Raw genomic sequence first — 19,565 nt, forward strand, 5'->3', positions numbered from 1 at the left:
TTTTTATTACATTGATGGGAACAAAACAGGGTCGTGTGTGTCCCGACGCACCTAAAATCACTTTATTAGATGAATTTCAACTTCAGTGGCACCATTGTTCTCTGCTGGCGCTTTATTTTCCATCTCTGCCGTTCAAAGACTATTGTACGTATAAACGTGGTTTAGTACCGCAAATTCAAAAGAACTACACATAATTTATTCATGTGCAATATATGGGCAATTTATTCTTCAGACACATACAGATAATACAACTAAAGAATAAAATATGTGGAGGTATTAATAAGAAATTTGCTAGTGGGAGAGTCCAATTACATAGGAAGTAATACACTACCCTTTCCTTACGTAGTTACTTGGAACTTTCGTAGGTTTGAAAATAGTATTTACTTTTATTTCTATAAAAGCATAATGTTGTTTAAGAACTGTTATTAGATTCTTCTGCACTAAATTTCTAAGTGAGGCTATTAAGGGGCAACTTCTCCCTTCCCCCCCATTTACTCACCGTATGCAAAGAGTGTGAATACTTTTCTGCTGAAATGGGAAAATGAACCACAGCAAGAAACTAATAAAATACGTCTGTTTTTATGAACAGCTGCAGAATTATCTACAAACTTGTTGAAATTCACAGTTTTGCTAGCTTGTACTCATTGGACGAAATACATACAGCCAGGGACGAAGCTACAAGGAGGTTAGGGGGGATGAAACCCCAACAACATATCTAAGCTCCCTGTAGCCCCCAAATTTTTATAGTACGGTAGACGCCTTTCGATCGAAAATTAAAGAAGTACAAGCTATCTTACGTAATATTTTCCATTATAAAACATCCCTTAGGGCAAGGCCATTGCAATGTTCAAGTTGTGACTGTCATCTTTTTATAACATTCACAATTAAGTTGTATTAATGATAAAAATCTTTGATAAGAAGAAAGACATTTCATTATCACTGTTACTGTTCTAATTATGTATTATGGGATATAGTGTAATATATACCAATTCGTAAGTAGATTTCTGTATTTTCTTTCATAAAACAAATAATATATTTTTACTAGTTGCTAATACAAAACTAACAGCAACAATTATGGCGACCTTCAGCCAGGATTCGTGAATATATAGTGTGGAAGTTATCTTCTGGTTACTTTAAATAATGGATCGGAAACAACATTCTTACAACTTAAGAACGGGAGTTTTCTTAAGATCCGATGTCGTCGATAGTTTCAGGGAAAATGAAACTATTGAAGAAAATGCTGACCCAATGAAGAATATTATTTGTTGCAGTATCATTGAAGCAGATTCTCGTCTTGTGAAGTGCAATAGCTGTAATAAATGGGAACATTTGGAGTGCAGAGGTTTGACTGTAATGCACTGGGTAATATTTAGTTCTTCAAATGAAAGCTATTTTTGTAAATCTTGTAAACCAGATTTTGATCCTTTTTTGTTAAAATCTTATACAAGTACAGTGAATCCAAACTTGGACAAGATTATTGCTGCATTTCAAGTTACGGTTACCCAAAGTTTGCAGCAAAATAATGAAAATCTTCAAGAAAAGTTGCAACAGAACATTCGCTGTGAATTGCAACAAAATAATGAAATGTTGCAAAAGGAGTTGCAAAAGGATATGCAACAAAATAATGAAATGTTAAAAAAGGAGTTGCAAAAGGATTTGCAAAAGGATATGCAACAAAATAATGAAATGTTACAAAAGGAGTTGCAAAAGGATATGCAACAAAATAATGAAATGTTACAAAAGGAGTTGCAAAAGGATATGCAACAAAATAATGAAATATTACAAAGGGAATTACAACAAAATAATGAAAATCTGGAAGAGAAGTTTCAAGCCATTCGAAATGAATTACAGCAGCATAATGTTAGGTTTAACGGCCGGCTTGATCATATTGAACATTCGTTACAAGATGTTGCCCAAACTTGTCAAAATGTTAGCAGTGAGTTGAGGTGTAAATTGGATGAAGGTATTAGTACAATGCATGTCGAAGTTTCAGTTATTCAAGAACAAATGAAGAGTCATGACGGAAAGTTGGCAAGGTTGGAAGTCTGCAATGAGGAAATTATGGAGAAATTTACTCAACATGAGGTTAGGTTTGAAACATTAAATGCGGAATTAGATAGAATGAAGGTAGCTCTGAAACCTTGGTAAATGACCTTAGAGATAGGGTTATTTCTTTGGAGCAAGGCAATGCCATCAGCAACAGTGTTGCTAACGAAACTTTCAATGGAAGACGAGAACTGAGCGAAGAGGATGGAAATAGTAAACAAACTGAGCATGTGGCTTGTCAAACAAATAATGCAAACTCAAATCGAAGGTCACGAAATGTTAAATTTCGGGCTAGTGACAAACGTGGTGTTGGTTCTTCGGGTTATGATTCATCTGATATTGATGTACCTGTAATTACTAAACGTAAATCAGGTCAGAACGCTACTTCTTTTGGAACCGATTTTACCTATAGGCTTTCCAATACATCTTATTTGTGGGATCCTCCATCACGTAACGAATCACCTGCTCATTTCACTACACATCCGTTGGCCACTTCACACTTTCGGAGAATGCATATAGAGTGCATTACAATGAACCCTCTTCTACTAACCATTATGGTTATGGAAGTCCTCTGAATGCCAGTTTTCATAATGAAACTCAGTGTTGTACAACAAAAGCTTATTCAAATGATCCAATTTCACAAATGTATTTTCAGCATACACCTTCATGTGAGAAGCCATTATATACTGTAGCTGGTAATACAAATGCTACAACTTCAATGAGTCCGATGTTTTGTAATCAAAATTACATTCCCAGAAATGACATTTTGAATGATCCAATTCACATTGCTTCTAAGAATTCTGAGTCTCCAAATTTTGAATCAAACCACTTTTGTAAACCTGCGCGTGCAGAATGTAATACAAATATTTCTGCAAGAAACCAATTTGGCGAATGCCCGGGTAAAGTTATTCGTGTAAATGAGCTAAGCCAGTTACCACGTTTTGGAGGTGACGTCTCGAAACAATCAGCTAGGGAGTTTATAGACCAGCTGACAACAATGTTAAATTTGATTGGTGTATCTTCTCAATATCGCCTGCAAGTTATTCACAAATGTTTCTACAATACTGCAGCGTATTGGTCCAATAGTGAAAGACGGAATTTCTCATCATATGATGATTTTGTGTGCAAGTTTCTTGAACAATTTGCTTCGAATGATTTGTTAGAAAGCCAACTGGCAGTTTTGCGTTCTCGTAAATACAACACATCTTCTGGTTTATCATTAGAAGCGTACGCATTGAAGGTATATTCATCATATTGCAACCTTGTAGAAAAGCCTAAACAAGCTGAGATAATAAGAGTAATTCTGAAGCAATTGCCAGAAACAGTTTCTAAGAATGTGGGTTGTCACGAAATTTCCAACCTTAAACAATTAACACAAAAACTCAGGACAATAGACTTATATTCTAGTGATAAAACCAAATCTTTATCACTACCTGGTGATTATATAAGTGGGGAGTACAACTCGAATAGGTTCGAAAAATCTAGGCATTTTGTAAGGCAACTGTCTATGGAAAATAAGTCACGCAGTGATTCATCTACCCAAACAGTAGCTTCAGAGAGATTTATGGGCCAACCAGCTGCTAGGAATCCCAGAAACAACTATAGGCAATCTGGAGCTAACCAAGAGAACTATAGGCGACAAGGTAACGATCGAAGTTTGTACTTTCATAATAACAATCGAAGAACAAACACTGAAAGGAACGCTAGTAATGGCAATAATACAGATGCATCTAGATACAACAGGAATAGAAGATTTCAAAGTCCGACCAATACAGAATTGCGAGGTGACTCCATTAACACTAACTCAGAGATTTCAGCAAGGAACAATGGAAATTTCCGAAATGGAATGAATTGCAATGACATTAGTTTAAATCAAGAATGTTCCTCAGTAACTAATGTTACTAGTGGGAGCCCTCCGAGAACATTAAACAACTAAGGCGGGGAAATGCGCTCCAATTCGCCCTGCCAAAGGATGACCACATGGAGCTTACTTGTAATTATGATCCTTACCTTTTGCATGTTAAGTCTTGTCTCGGTGACTTTAATAGAGTTAAATATTTAGGCGTTGATAAAGAAGATGTTTTACCTGTTGCATTTTTGCTGGAGTGGTTTGATTCAGAGCCTGAGTGGACTGTTACAGATAAAGGAACTCCTACACCTTTACTTGAAGCACCAGAAATACAGGGAAGAATTTGTGACTTGTTTCTTAATTGTTTAATTGACACTGGTAGTCAATGTAATTTGTTGGATTACAAGGTTTGGATCACTCTAAGTTCTTTATTGCCAAGTACCGTGCGTCCATTTCGATCTGCAGCCGAGAGATCGGGAGAAGCGTGGCGGGCGGCGCTGACGGAGATGCCGACATTTGCGGCCTGAAATGCCCGCTTATTTTTATGGACATATGCAGACATTTATATAAATATTGCAAAACGAGCACTAACCTGTGTTATAAGAGTATGGTTTTAATTTTAGTAGCTTAGTGACTGTATGTGCCGATGATTTTGACACGCCCACCTCTTGTGAAACACGGCGTAGAGGTTTGTTTGGAGAACGTTCTAACGCTGCACCAATATCATCGAGTTTTGCTTCGGTTAGAATCCGTCGTTTTTGCTTAGGTGTTTTAAAATTTAACGATACAGTTTCTCGTAATTTAAGGACAAGATGTCTAACCGTATCTCTGTGTGGAGTTGAAACGCCTGGGAATTTCTGTACAAATTACCTACACACGTCTCGACACGAGTTTGTTTTCACGTACGTGTCATACATAAAAATTCTTTGTTCTTACGTGAATCTTGCGGCTGGCATTCCAATCGTCTCACTGACACGTCACACATACACACTACAATAACACAAACAACTAACTGCAAGTAACCAAGAATAACACTCTTGCGCACAGTACGAAATTAACACGCTCTTGGTTTACATTGCTCGCCACTATATTTACAACTCTGTCTTCATCTAGTCGCGAAGGAACAAAAAACTCGAGCTCGGATATTTCGGATTGCAAGGAAGCTCACGAAAACCATTCACTTTTATCGGTTTCGTCTGCAGTGTAATCCTGATACAGTGTTGCACATTCGAAACCTCCAAACGATTCCCATGGCCACAAAACTCTTTCAAGGATATAAACTTAAACAGGACGTTACTGGTCAAAACTATGATTAAAATGCTTTATTATCTGTGGCTCTTAACATCGTTTCTACAGCGTATTTATTTGTGTATATAAGAGCAGAACTTAAATGAATTACAGAAGAACTTTTGCGTGTTATAACACAGGTTAGTGCTCGTTTTGCAATATTTATATAAATGTCTGCATATGTCTATAAAAATAAGCGGGCATTACAGGTCGCAAATGTCGGCATCTCCGTCAGCGCCGCCCGCCACGCTTCTCCCGATCTCTCGGCTGCAGATCGAAATGGACGCACGGTATAAAGCTGGAACCAATAGAAGGAATTCAGTTGGCTTGTTTCGCTGGTGAGCAACGTATAAAAGTTGTAGGTTTTAAATATGTCATTATGCAGTTGGGAGATGAATTTTTCCACATGGGTTTATATGTAGTTAAACAATTACATGCCGATTTGATCTTGGGAGCACCATTTTTGTGGCAGTACAAGGCTATAATTAATTATCAAATGTCTACTGTTGAACTAATTCATTCAAGTGGTAAGGAAGTATCAGCTCCTTTTGTTCGGAATTCCACAAATAATACTTGCTCGCAAAATTCCGTAATTGAATCTCGTAAAACTTTGACATTTGAATCTTCTCATGTTAATGATTCTGTTTATCTGGCTTCTGAAGAAGATATCCATAAGAAAGTTTATGGCAACGAATATTGTGAAGTTGGAGTTGCTGATAATTTATTTAATTTATTACTGAATTATTAAGATGTGTTTTCGGACAAACCAAAGGCAGCCAAGGTGGAATCTTATGACATAGAGCTTGATACGAATGAACCTATAGTGGCATCTACATACCCTATTCCATTCGCTAGGCGAGATGATATGGAGAAAGAATTAAAGAAATGGAAAACGTGGGGAGTAATTCATGAAAGTACGTCTCCATACCGGAACCCTCTCCACATAGTTCCAAAGGCAGGTGAATTGTGGCATCCTGTTGTTGATTTTACGAAGCTGAATGAACTTGTAATTTCACCCATGACACAGGTTGAACCTATATCTGAACTTTTGCCTAGGTTAAGAGGCGCAAAATTCTTTTCGACGATTGACCTAACTTGTGGAGATTTTCAAATACCACTGACACCTAGATCTTATAAGTTCACATCTTTCTCATATCGTGGTATTTTAATGGAATTTCATTTTTTTGCCTTTTGGTATTAAGAGTGCTGTTAGTGTTTTTGTCGACAGAATGCATAAAGTGTTTGGCAATGATACCAGTTCATTTCTTATAGTGTATGTGGATGATATTCTTATATTTTCATCATCACTGGAAAGTCATTTAAAACATTTGGACTACGTGTTGAAAACTTTGAGAGAAGTAAATATGTCCATCAAATTATCGAAGTGCACATTTTGTAAAACTGAAGTGAAGTTTCTTGGTCACATAGTATCAGGTGAAACCATCGCTGTAGATCCAGAAAGAAATCTAGCAATAACTAAATATCCTACTCCAACAAATAGAAAAGCGTTAAGAAAATTTTTAGGAATGGTAAATTGGAGGAGAAAATTTGTGGATACGTTTGCAATGATTGCGGCTCCTTTATACGTTTTACTTAGAACGAATAAGAAATGGGAATGGAATGAAGCACATCTCCAGGCATTTAAACATCTGAAGGAATTGGCTTTGTCTCCGGAGATGTTAGCTCAACCTAACTTGAACAACACTTTCCATGTAAATATTGATGGCAGTAAAATAGGAATCGGTGGAGTCTTATGGCAATATTCTGACGATGGTGAAACTTTGATTATCCAGTATGCGAGCAGAGTTTTACGAGGTTCAGAATTAACATATTCTGTTCATGAAATAGAATGTGTTGCCATCCTTTTTTCCGTGGAAAAATTTTCAATATATCTATTGGGCAGACCATTTGTAATACACTGTGACCATCAATCACTTTCTTGGTTAAATTCAGCAAGATCGTTAAATCCAAGGCTTAACAGATGGGCTTTGAAATTGCAAAATTATAATTATACAATTCAGCATGTTAGTGGTTCTGCAAATACGGCCGCGGACGCGTTAAGTAGATATCCAATTAAGTCACAAAACAATTTGTTTCCTTCCACTTTACATGTAAACTGCACAGATATTAGTTTACTTGAAGGAGAATACTTTCTATATTGGATGAAACTACAACAAAACGATGAATTATGTCAACGTATAATTTCTATGTTAGGCAAGGGTGATGACCATTTCGAATAAGGGAATATTTAAACTACATAAAAATATATTGTTTTTTAGATCTATCAACTCGAATCATTGGAGAGTTTTTGTACCTGAAGCAGCTGTCAAGAAAGTTTTGTATGAACAACATGATTTGGCTGGCCATTTTGGGTTTTCTAAGCTTTATAAGAAGTGTTCTAAATTCTATTTCTGGCCTAAGATGAGAGGAAGTGTCAAGTCATATTTAAGTGATTGTGTGGAATGTGCAAGGATGAAACAAAAAACAGAACATATTACCAAAGAGGAGCTTCACGTGATTTCTTACAAATTACATCAGTTCTTATCTTTAGACTTGATTGGTCCATTGCCATTATCTCAAGGATATCAACATATTCTGACTATTGTAGAATTAACCAGCAAATATGTTATGGCTTATCCTCTTAGGAAGGCAAGAACTCGAGAAATTATCAACAGAATTAACTTAGGTTATTTCCATCATTATCCTATGTGTACAATTATGTTAACGGATAATGGATCACAATTTAAATCCGGTGAATGGGAAATTTTTTTGAAGTCAATTGGTGTAAAGCATATTCTCACTTCATCATATTCGCCTCATGCGAATCCAATTGAGAGATATAATAAAGAGATCATTCGTTTGCTTAGACTCTTTTGTAAAACCAACCACAGATCTTGGTGCAAAGTTTTAACAAATGTTATAAAATTACTAAATTACTCATATAACGAGGTTGTTGGTTTCACTCCGGCTGAAATTTTTCTACAGGAGGAAGTTCGAGATAAAATAACTTCTGTTATTGACTGGCCAGAAGAGATGAACGAATTGTCTTGGACAGCTAAATATATTCAGTTAATTGAAACAACTAAACGTTCAAAATCTAGAAAGAAGACTCATTCAAACACAGAAACCCCTACAATTGTTCAAGGTGATTTGGTTAAGGTTAGGAATCATGCAAGAAGTTCTGCCTTGAACAAAACTATCCATAAATTTTATGACTTATATGTGGGGCCATTTTTGGTGGAGGAAGTAAAGAACAATTTCGTGAACTTGGTGTCTTTAGATGGACAACAGATAAAGTGTAGACACAATTTACAAAATATCAAACCCTTCCCCTGTTCATTGGAGAAGAAACACGAGTTGTTGTTGAATGTTAACAAATAGGTGCGCAAGGGTAACAACGTCGTTTCGAATTGATTGTCATTCTTTGAAAGATTTGTTATAGTATTAAATGTTGTTTTGAATGTTGAATATTTTAAAGTTATGTAACAGATCGATGTGTATATTTAAGATCTTGTATCTTTTTAAGCCACCAAAGTATGATGGCTATATTTTCTTCACCCCAGGAGGGGAGGTTATTGTGACTGTCATCTTTTTATAACATTCACAATTAAGTTGTATTAATGATAAAAATCTTTGATAAGAAGAAAGACATTTCATTATCACTGTTACTGTTCTAATTATGTATTATGGGATATAGTGTAATATATACCAATTCGTAAGTAGATTTCTGTATTTTCTTTCATAAAACAAATAATATATTTTTACTAGTTGCTAATACAAAACTAACAGCAACAAAGTACATTTCCTGTTTTTATAAGATCGCAAGATTATTACAACGTGTTGTACGTAAAATCGTGGTTGGAGGTGGCAGCTGCAGATCTGCATGGATCAACAACGGACATTGATTATTTAATACGTACTAAGTAATTGTTAAATCACAAGTCTCCAAACTTGCCAAAAAAAAAAATACAGATACTCTGCTGCCTATCTGGTAGGTGGATGTGTTCAGTGGCTGTGGGATTGCTGTTTGGTTGTTGGAGAGTGAAACGATGATAATACGATGCCTACGAAGTTAAATGATAACAATTATTATCCTATGTAAATCATGTCACTATTTTTGGAACGAGTGTTAAAAATTAATTTTTATAAGTTGGAGGATGTTACCAATTGTATTGTGAAGGTAACACTGAGAGAACAAACATATTTTCAGTGCAAATTCACCTACACTAGGAGACAAAAGCATTGACTATCAATATCATTGACATAAATCAATGGATACAGTTGCAGCTCTCGCACTGGGCAGATGTGATTAGTAGTGAAAATAACTACCAATAGTTTTATATATGTTTCACATCTGATTCTTCTCCATGGAATAGAAATTGGCCACTCGGCATAAATTATTTTCCAACGTCATAAATAATAATTTATTAACAAGAAGACCTAGGCTTACAAGGAATAAAACTGCCCAAGCTTGCTGATTTTTGCACTAAATTGCAATGTTTAGTTGCACAAAGGCTAATCGGGACAAAACCTACAGCCTATAGTGGAATCCGAGCCACTTAATTAAATGTCCCTAACCGTGGATCGAACTCGTGACCCGTCGATTACAAAGCATCATTATTACCGCTAACCGAGGCGGGAAGGTTCACTTATAATCTTTCTAATTATTAACATTTAAGAGTTACGTAGTTTCTTTAGTCTTTTAATTCCTTAATGTCGTATTTTTGCCTCTCGGATGTTTTCAATAACGATGTAACAATGAAAGGATTGAGAAAACATCGCTGACAATTATGTTCATTGCAAATACTCGAATGAGAAACTACAATCAGAAAGGCCGGCCCCCGTGGCGGAGTGATTCAGTTCTTTTTCACATGCATGCTCGGATCCGGAGAGATAGTTCGCAACTATGAATAAGAGGAGTGTACAGTTAACAGAATCAAGCATATCTGGAAACTAGTAAGCTGCGTGAAAACTGACATACGTGTATTTCAGGATAACTATGATAGATATGAACAAGAAACTGTATTAGCCTTATCTGCGGATGTTTGAAAAGTCCTGTAGTAAATTCACAAATTCGTCGTTCCGGTTCAATATGAGTAATATGCATTGGCTGTAAATAGTTTTAATTGTATCAAAAATGCTAAAAGTACACATTTTACTAACTACACGACTTTCCCAATGATTCCAAATGGCTAACTTGGATTGATATTCATGTGCATTAGCACTGGCCTCCGTGATGAAGTGGTTAGCACATCCGGGAGTTCGAATCCCGGCATGGATGCTCTTTGTGAGTGTCCGTTCATCAGTTTCATCATACAATTCATCCTCAGGCGGAGCACAAAGCATGACGCCTTAGGTTGTAAGACACGATTTTATTACGTTAAGAAAAGAAAGAACATCAAAATCATCTCACTTAGGATAATCCACCAACTGCACAAAACACAAAAGAATGTCTTCCGCCTGTTCTGCACATGTGTCGCAACAGGGTGAATAGCTATGCACTACTACAAAACATCGTCATTATTTCCCTAGTTTACAGCACCATACAGGAGAGATATCCTGCTACTCGATGTTATAAACTATTCCATATATGTTGGTCAGAGGCGTGCGCACGGGCGGGGGGGATTGCCCCCTAATCACGGACGTTCGCAGATTTTTCCACAAAGGGACAAGAAAGGTATTTTTTTCATGGGACATATTACCCCGATACTAGTGCTGTCCCCTCAAAAAACACCACTTGATTTGAAATTATCGCATTCCTGCGTCCCCATTACATAATAATTAATGTAAATTACTATGACTGAAATATAATTATACTTGTGAAATATATACTTTTAGGTTGACCTTCGTTTTCAAGGTGTGGTCATCCTTGCCCCCCTTCCAGACGTTCCATGCCACTATATTATTATACTGTCACTTAGAAATTTAGTGGAGAGCAATATTGTCGCTGTTATTAAACAATATTATACTCTAAAAGGCAATGGCGCAACCACAATGGGACAGGGGGGCATTGCTTATGCCTTTTTCCAACCTTGGACGGAAATCATTGAATTAAAAGAAAGCAAGACTAGCAGAATCTACTAGTAGCAGGACAAAAGGATACTCAAGACGGAATTAGTTTTCACGTCCATCTTGCATTATTTCTTCCAGACGGTCTTCCAGACGGTCAGGTCACTTGCAGGGGGTTGCAGAGGGACAATTGTCCCCTCGACTTTAAATTTTATACAAATAAAAATACATTTCGTAAAATTTTCTTTCTCGCTTCGCTCGGGGTACCTGCTTTTCTTGCAGTCTTGTCAACTTCCGAGCCGTAGTTAGGAAGTAGCGGGAATTGGCCCTGGGCGCCGAACAATCTGATTGAGAAAAATTGTAAAAGAGAATGCCATGCCGTCCCATGACTTTTTTTGCGCCCTATTAAATGAATACTGTTTTCAACTTTCAAAAATTTGGATCGAAAAATTTTCTGCCTCGCTTCGCTCGCAGTTTCTTTTCTCCAATACATTGTAAATTACCAGAAAGAAACTAAGAACGAATAAGTAATTCAGACAGTTGTTGCTATAACAGTTTGGTTTGGAGGAAAACGAGCGCTCACATTTCAGAGACAATCTATATAATTTTTGCTGTTGGTTTGTTAAGGGGCGGATGAATAGATTACGTAATGTATTTAAATAATATGTTAATACCTAGGTATATATGTATAGATAATATACACACTCGCGAACACACACATATATATATATATATATCACATCAATGCAAAAAACTAAAACAGTGAGATAAAATGAGGTTTTTCTTTGCCGATCTGACTTAATTTTCAAAGTTTTTGCCCCCCCCCCTTCTCAGAGGTTCTGCGCACGCCTATGATGTTGGTACCTTCTTCTAATAATAAAAACAAGTTAAAATAACAGTAATATTAAATTAATAATATTAAAATATTAATTAATATTGTTATCATATGAATGGGAAAAGATGGCATAAGAATAGGAATATAACAGCACGTATTCATTATCTAGCTCATGAATAGTTAAGATCGCTTCAATTTGTATAAAAACAACTGACCTGGCAAGGTGATTGTGAAAAAGATAAGGAATTGAATATTTATTGAATAACGAAAAAGGATGTTAGATCCATTTGACGAAAAGTAAAGCTCTTAATTTAATATTTAAGCATATTACTTAGGTAGTGGTATGTATAAATCTTCTTTCATACAGTCATCCAAAGTTGTATGACCCCAATGTAATCCTTCCCTTACAATAAGTTTGACGGAAATACACCTCTCTCGATTATACGACAGATGCTAAACAAAACAAGCATATTTACATAATTTAATTTTAGTACTTCGTAAGTCTCTCGTGGAAGATTCGGACTCCCTGGACACCCCGCCTCCCCTAAATAGTCCTTGGCTCTATTACATGTAAGTTGTATTGCGATGTTCGTCAAATGTGTGTTTTTCTTCTTTCAGACACTCGGAAAAAGTGTTGTCCTGTCACAGAAACCCTCTCGGCTCGGAGTTATAAACGTGCGGCCTCAAAAGAAAGGTCTGTTATGGTCAGAGCCTGACCTTCCACGCGGGGGGGGGGGGGTGAGTAGCGGACAGGGAACCTTGTCTTCTGTTTCTTTCGACAGAGCAACCCTCCCAACAGTAAAGTCTCAAACGGTCTACCATGCAATGGATTTGCGTTCGAAGGGGGAAATGGAATCAATATTGGTAAGACTAGGAAGAAAATTTGACATCTGTCCGGTGCTTTTTTCGAGTGACGCTGATACGGGCTCTTAAGTACCTGGAAACCCGGGAAACTGCCCGATGCGTATCCCTCTAAAAGGCGCCAAACCAAGGTGTCATCCTTGAGAGCAAAGGTACTTTTTTATTAGGGTCATTTGTTCAAAGACGGCCAGTTTGTAAAGACGGCCTACCTGCAACGTTTTGTTGTGCAGCGTCGCACGTGACGAAATTTGGAGCTAACGATGCCTGTTCCAACATGCAGTGAGGCTTTCTGAAATGGGGTGTCATAAGCGCCGTGTTGTTTAAATGAAGCATCCAGCTGCATACTCGTAAATACAAAGGTAAGTGATAAACGTATAACGATCAAAATGGCTGATATAACTCTCTGCTTAATGAAAAACTCTAGATAAACAAGCGAATCTGTAGTTGTACAAAAGTCAGGTTTATAGGTGTGTTAGATGAGGTGTGGAGCATACAACGCTGCTTCCTGGTTTGAATTACATAACGTACAAGCTTCTCGTTTGTTGTTTTCGCTGCATGATACGCGTTGGGGTAAGGCGGCCCCTTCTGTGCATTAGCCATGTGGGGTAAGACGGTCCCCACTAATATTGTTATGCTAGTGGAATATGTCGTGAATTTAGATTAATAAATATGTGTCTTCCAATGATATGTAGTACAAGAGTTACAAGGCTCGCCTCCTTCATGAATGCACAGAACATAACCAGGTAATTAGCTGTCATTAGATTGTTTAGGCGGGAGCATGCACTGGCGACCACAAACAAAATTGTCCAAATTAGTGTAAGTCGTACTTTTGTATTGTGTGAACTTTATTTTTGCTGTAAGCAACAAAAGTGCCAGTGTAGACGTGGCTGTTTCCGGGTTCTCGAGCACAGGTCTATACCCTGTACACCACATTACTTCAACATCGCTGATACTACTGACAGACCTAGGGCTACTACAGACGATGTCACAGCCTCATCCACAGGTGCAACCACTCCATCCAGTGGTCCCAACGCCGATGTTGGCCTTGTTCAATCTCGAGTCAGATCTAGGGCTAACTCACATGTCTCAACCTCCACCTTCGAGCCCATGCCTTCAACATCTCGTGGGACCATGAATGGAAATGCAAGCATGGTGCGGTTTGCAGACATAATGAAGGTACCACGTCTTGATACTGCTGGGCACAAGAAGAAACGCAGATGTTCATCTTCTGAACAGTTAACTTCCCTTGAATACATAGAGAAAGCAAAAGGGAGACATGAACAGTCAAAAAAGGAACGTACTCAGGCGCAAAAGAGTTGCGCAGATCGAGGGAAAGGAATATCAATGAAACGTAGTAAAAACCATTGTTCTAAGTGTGGCGGTTATTATTACAATGCAAGTGATGGGAAGGATTGGTTCAAGTGTAACGATTGATTGCTAGGGTTGGTTCCATGAAGACTGTTTTGGGCGAGATAGAGTCCAGGTTGGAATATGTGCTGTTTGTGGTGATAGTGATGGTTTATAGTGGGGTACATGGAATATGGAATGCTGACGGGTTTTTTTCACTTGTTTATTACATTTAATGTAAGTTTTCATATATCGGAGTACCATTTAAGGGGGGCCATCTTTGCACAGCCAACTTTTTAACGGTGGGCCGACTTTGACACATGTTTGTAAAAACGGCCTACTTTACACTACCTGCAATTTTGATTTATTGTGCAGACAGGATGTTTGGTTAGTGGATATTACCTGTATTTTCTGATAACCTAAATAACAATAGTGTTAATAAAAAAAATGCTTTTTCTTCAAAATTAATATTTTCTTGTTATTAAGGGAAAAAGTCCTTAGGGGTGCCGTCTTTGAACAAATGACCCTATATAAGGGTGGTTATTCATTTTTAAAAACAGTTGAATTTGTGGAGACAAGCAATAATTGAAGTTACTGCTAACTAACTAACTAACTCTCTAGCCTTCTTAAACCCGAAGGTTCGTGGCTGCAGCAACACAGGCCTTCCATCTGTCCCTATCATGAGCAAGATTTATATACTCTTTTCCATCAATACCGATTTCCTTTAGGTTGTCCCTCTATCTTCCTACAGGTCTCTTACCATCAGGTTTCCCAACAAGAAACAAATTATGTAGTTCGAAATTATGTAATCTTCTCCACTCACCTGTCTCCTCATCCCTTTTAGGTCCAAAGATTTTCCTAAGGATCTTATTTTCAAATACTCTCAATTTATGTTCCTCTTTCAATGTAAGGGACCAAGTTTCACACCCATATAATACTACAGGCAAAATTACTGTTTTGTATATATTAACTTTCAGTTTCTTAGATATTAAACGAGAAGACAAAATTTTATGAAGAGAGAAGTAACATGCATTTCCTGAATTAAGCCTGCTTTTTATTTCCTCTTCAATATCATTTTCACTTGTTAGTATTACTCCTAAGTACTTGAATTTTGAAACTGGTTCAAACGAGTTGTTATCAATAATTAGATTTTGATTATTACCTAACACTTGGTATCGGCCTGTAAGCATATATTTAGCTTTGTCTTTGTTAACTTCCAAACCTATCTCTTTAGCAGTTTTGAAAAATATTTTAGCGTTATTCTTAATTGTATTTATATCATTACCCAGTAAGTCTACATCATCTGCATATGCTAACAACTGAGTCATACCATTTAATTTTAGTCCTTCTTTAGTTTCTTTTACCTTCCTAACAGCATATTCTAAGGCAAAATTGAAGAGCAATGGAGATAATGCATCTCCTTGTTTTAACCCATCATGAATTGTAAATTTGTCAGACTTATTAATACCCACACGAATTTTACATTCTGTCTCACTGGTGCATACTTTTATCATACTAACAAGCTTCTTAGTTATTCCAAACTCTACTAATCTATTATATAATTTATCTCTCTTGACCGAATCATATGCTTTTTTGAAATCAATGAATAGCTGATGGACATTTTGATTATATTCCCATTTTCTTTTCAAGTGTCTGTCTGATGTGAAACATTTGATCTGTAGTTGATCTGTTACGTTTAAATCCACATTGATAATCACCTATAATTTCATTAGCATATGGGGTTAGTCTTGTTAAAAGAATGTTAGATAATATTTTATATGTTGTTGAGAGTAGAGAAATTCCGCAGTAATTATTGCAGTTCATTTTATAACCTTTCTTAAACACAGGAACAATTATGGATTCTTTCCACTGTTGAGGGATTTCTTCTTTATTCCATATTAAACAAATTAATTTATGAATTTGACATATTAATGAATTTCCACCATATTTAATTAACTCAGCTGGTATTAAATCTATGCCAGGTGCTTTGTTATTCTTTAGCCTTTTAATAGCATCTTTAACTTCAGTCAAGTTAGGTACTGGAACTAAAGGTTCTGCTGTGTGTACTTCATTTACTTCTGATTTATCTCCTACATGAATATTTGAAAGGTCATTAAAGTAGTTCTTCCATCTATTTAGAATATCGCTTGCGTCATCTAGAAAATCACCGTCTTTATATTTTATCAAGTTTACTTTAGGTTGCCACCCCTCTCTAAATTCATTTACACCTTTATATAACTCTCTGATATTTTTGGTTTTGCTGTTTGTTTCAATTTCGTTAATTTTGCTTTTCAAGTAATCTCTTTTTTTATTTCTAAACATGCGGTTAACTTCTCGCTTTATTCTATTATAATTGTTTAGATTTGTATCATCAGTTATATTTAACCACCTAAGTCTAGCCTGATTTCTTATTTCTATTAGATTATGACATTCATTATCAAACCATGGCTTACTTTTTCTTGGTTTATGGTATCCTATACTTTCTTTAGCGGCTGATTCTATTGCATTACGTATGTGCTCCCAATTCTTATTTACGTCTGTTTCATTTATATTTTCATCATCATTTAAATCCTGCAAAACATCAAATCTATTGGACAGTTTAATTTGGTAATCTTTCTTAATTCTTTCATCAGCAAATTTTCCTGTATTAAATTTTAGAACTTTTAGATTTTGTTGCTTATGATTTTTTTTGCGTTACATGGAAGAACGTATTAACCCATTTCTATCTCCAACAACACCCCGCAAGACACACATACACTTTTGTGATAGTTTTTTGTAACTTTCAAATGCTCATACAATGCATTTCTATGTAAACTAACAACATTTCCAAATAAAAAAAGAAAGGAAAAAAAGGTACTCATCAAACGAACGAAAAAAAAACACTCTTTCCCATTCCTTTCTATATTTTTGATCATACGACTCCCATTTCTGGTTTAAATCCCCACGGTCATCTTTTTTCCTTTCGGGAGTTTCACAGTTACTTATTTTGCTCCTACTCATTTTTCGATATTGTTCCCAAGATATTTCACAAACAAATTTTTAAAAAAAGCAGGAAAGAAACACTCGCAGATACACTCAAACACACGCTCAAAAATACACTGAAAGACGGACGCAAGAAGAATTAAAATCATACCCAGGAGCATCGCTTTTTTGCTGGGAGGGGGCTTCAGATGCCGGCCGGCCGGCCGAACCGAACCGAACACAAGCTGAAGACAATGATGGTCAAAATTTGCCGACAAAGGAGGGCGGCACATGCGCTTTCTTTATCAATCCAAGTTTCTACTAAACATTCCTCGCAAAAATACAGGCACCGCAAATGGCAAACCCCTTGTGTCGGTGCTGAGAAAGGACAAACTTTTGAGGGTGGGCCGCCCCAACCCTCCTCTTCGATTTTATGGCAGGAAGATGCGGAAGAGATGAAAGGCGTTGGTGAGGGACGGGATCCCTGGGCCAGTTTACTCTCTTTTGTTGGAAACATGTGCAGTTACTTTTATTTTTACTTCTTCAGAGCATTTTCCTTTGAGTTCAATATCTACCGACGGTTGCAGATTATGCTAGATTTCGCTGTTATGTCAAACACAGGGTGCTAGGTGCAAAAGAAGGTTAAATTATGCTAGGTTTAGCACCATTATACATTTCATAAAACTGGTTGAAACTTAGGTCTAGGAAATAAATTAAATCCCCTATGCTGACGTCGGCACTGAAATCTTGAACGAGAGTTACACACTAAAACTAAATTAATTCTTGTGAGTCAAGTTGGTAATATAAACAGGGAAAGTAACAACTGCAGAATACCCCTTATGAAAGATGTAAATCGCCATGCTCTTAGAAGTAAAAAACCTCATTATTCGATATTTCATTACCTCCAGTTGGGGGTGGGGAGTGGAGTGCCTGAATGGGGACTGGTGGCCGTTCCCTGCCCCTGTGGCGACTTTGCTGATGGCAGATGGAAAGTAGCCAGCGAAACAGAACGGCCCCCTAAGCACTTCATGTTGAAAATGCAATCGCCCCCGCCCTTCCTCTTAGGAGGGGCTGATTGTCCTGAGCAAGATAGACAATGCGCTAGGGATGGATGCATACAAATCTTCCTACCTAGCGGGCTGCTTCATAAAAATATCTTAATCGGAAGGGTTCTTTTCCCCTCCGCGTGTTTCCCTTTCCACTTCGAGCTCTGATCTAGTGTGTATAGGTGATATTTTTTCTGTCAAATAACATACTAAGGACGTCAATACTCTGTAAGAACGAGATCACGCTAGCGGACAGGATGAAATCCCTGAGATTATCCTTTTGCTTAATTTATGCAAAAGTTGCTTATCGTCATAGGCTTAACATGTAGAGGGCAAGGGATCACTCACCTTATCAAAATTTTCACCTTTATTAAAATTTACACGCTATTTATTTGTAGTAAAAAAGGCAATGAACGATGCTATTCACCATTTCTTTTGCGGGGGGGCCTCGACAGACCCATTCAGCAATGAATAGTTGCGAATGAAGGGTTATCATACGTCAAATCAGACCTCACTGCACCAGTGGCGTACGCAAGAGGGGGTTACGGAGTTTAAACCCCCCCTTGACCTTGTGAAATGTTATGAAAAATGCTGTGGAAAAAAATAATTAAATGGCTAACTTACCACAGTCAAAGATCTAGGACAATACTATTACTACTACTACTACTACTACTACTAATAATAATAATAATAATAATAATTTGAATAATTTTTTCCATGCAGCACGGAGAAAAGCACAGCATTCCAAACACATGCGTCTTTCAGAGAGAAAGCCTTTAAAATTAACAAGTATTCTTGAAAACAAAATATGAGGGCAACTATGATTTAAAAGAGAAAACTTGTTTTGTATCTCAGTTGCAACAATGTTCAATACACTGGCGTACGCAGGATTTTTTTTGGGGGGGGATGGGCTGGAATAGTAAATGTGGATAGCACATGCCTTCGTTTTGGAGGGCAGGATGCATAATAAAATATCTCGTATTATTCGAGCTTTTCAGTCTATTAAAATTGTATTCAAAGACAAAAATGGTAATCGGGACTCACTTTAAAAGAGGTTTCGCATTTGCACATTTTGATTTTTTAAAGTTCTTAACGGATTTTTATTTGAAAATTCTGATTTCTCAATTTCTGTAGGGGCTGTAACCTCATCAGCCACCCCTCTACGTAAGCCAGTGTTCAATGAACATGTATTTTTTTTGTGTGAACAATGAGAAAGAAAGTTCTTGGTTCGTTGTAAGCGACTAATGTATAGACAAAGGCTAGGTGGACAAGAACAGTCACTAGTCCGCCTTCCCATTGTTTACCGCAGCATGTTTGAATGTCT

This window comes from Lepisma saccharinum, chromosome 2 (genome assembly GCF_977018435.1).
Source record: "Lepisma saccharinum chromosome 2, izLepSacc3.1, whole genome shotgun sequence".
NCBI lineage: Eukaryota > Metazoa > Arthropoda > Insecta > Zygentoma > Lepismatidae > Lepisma > Lepisma saccharinum.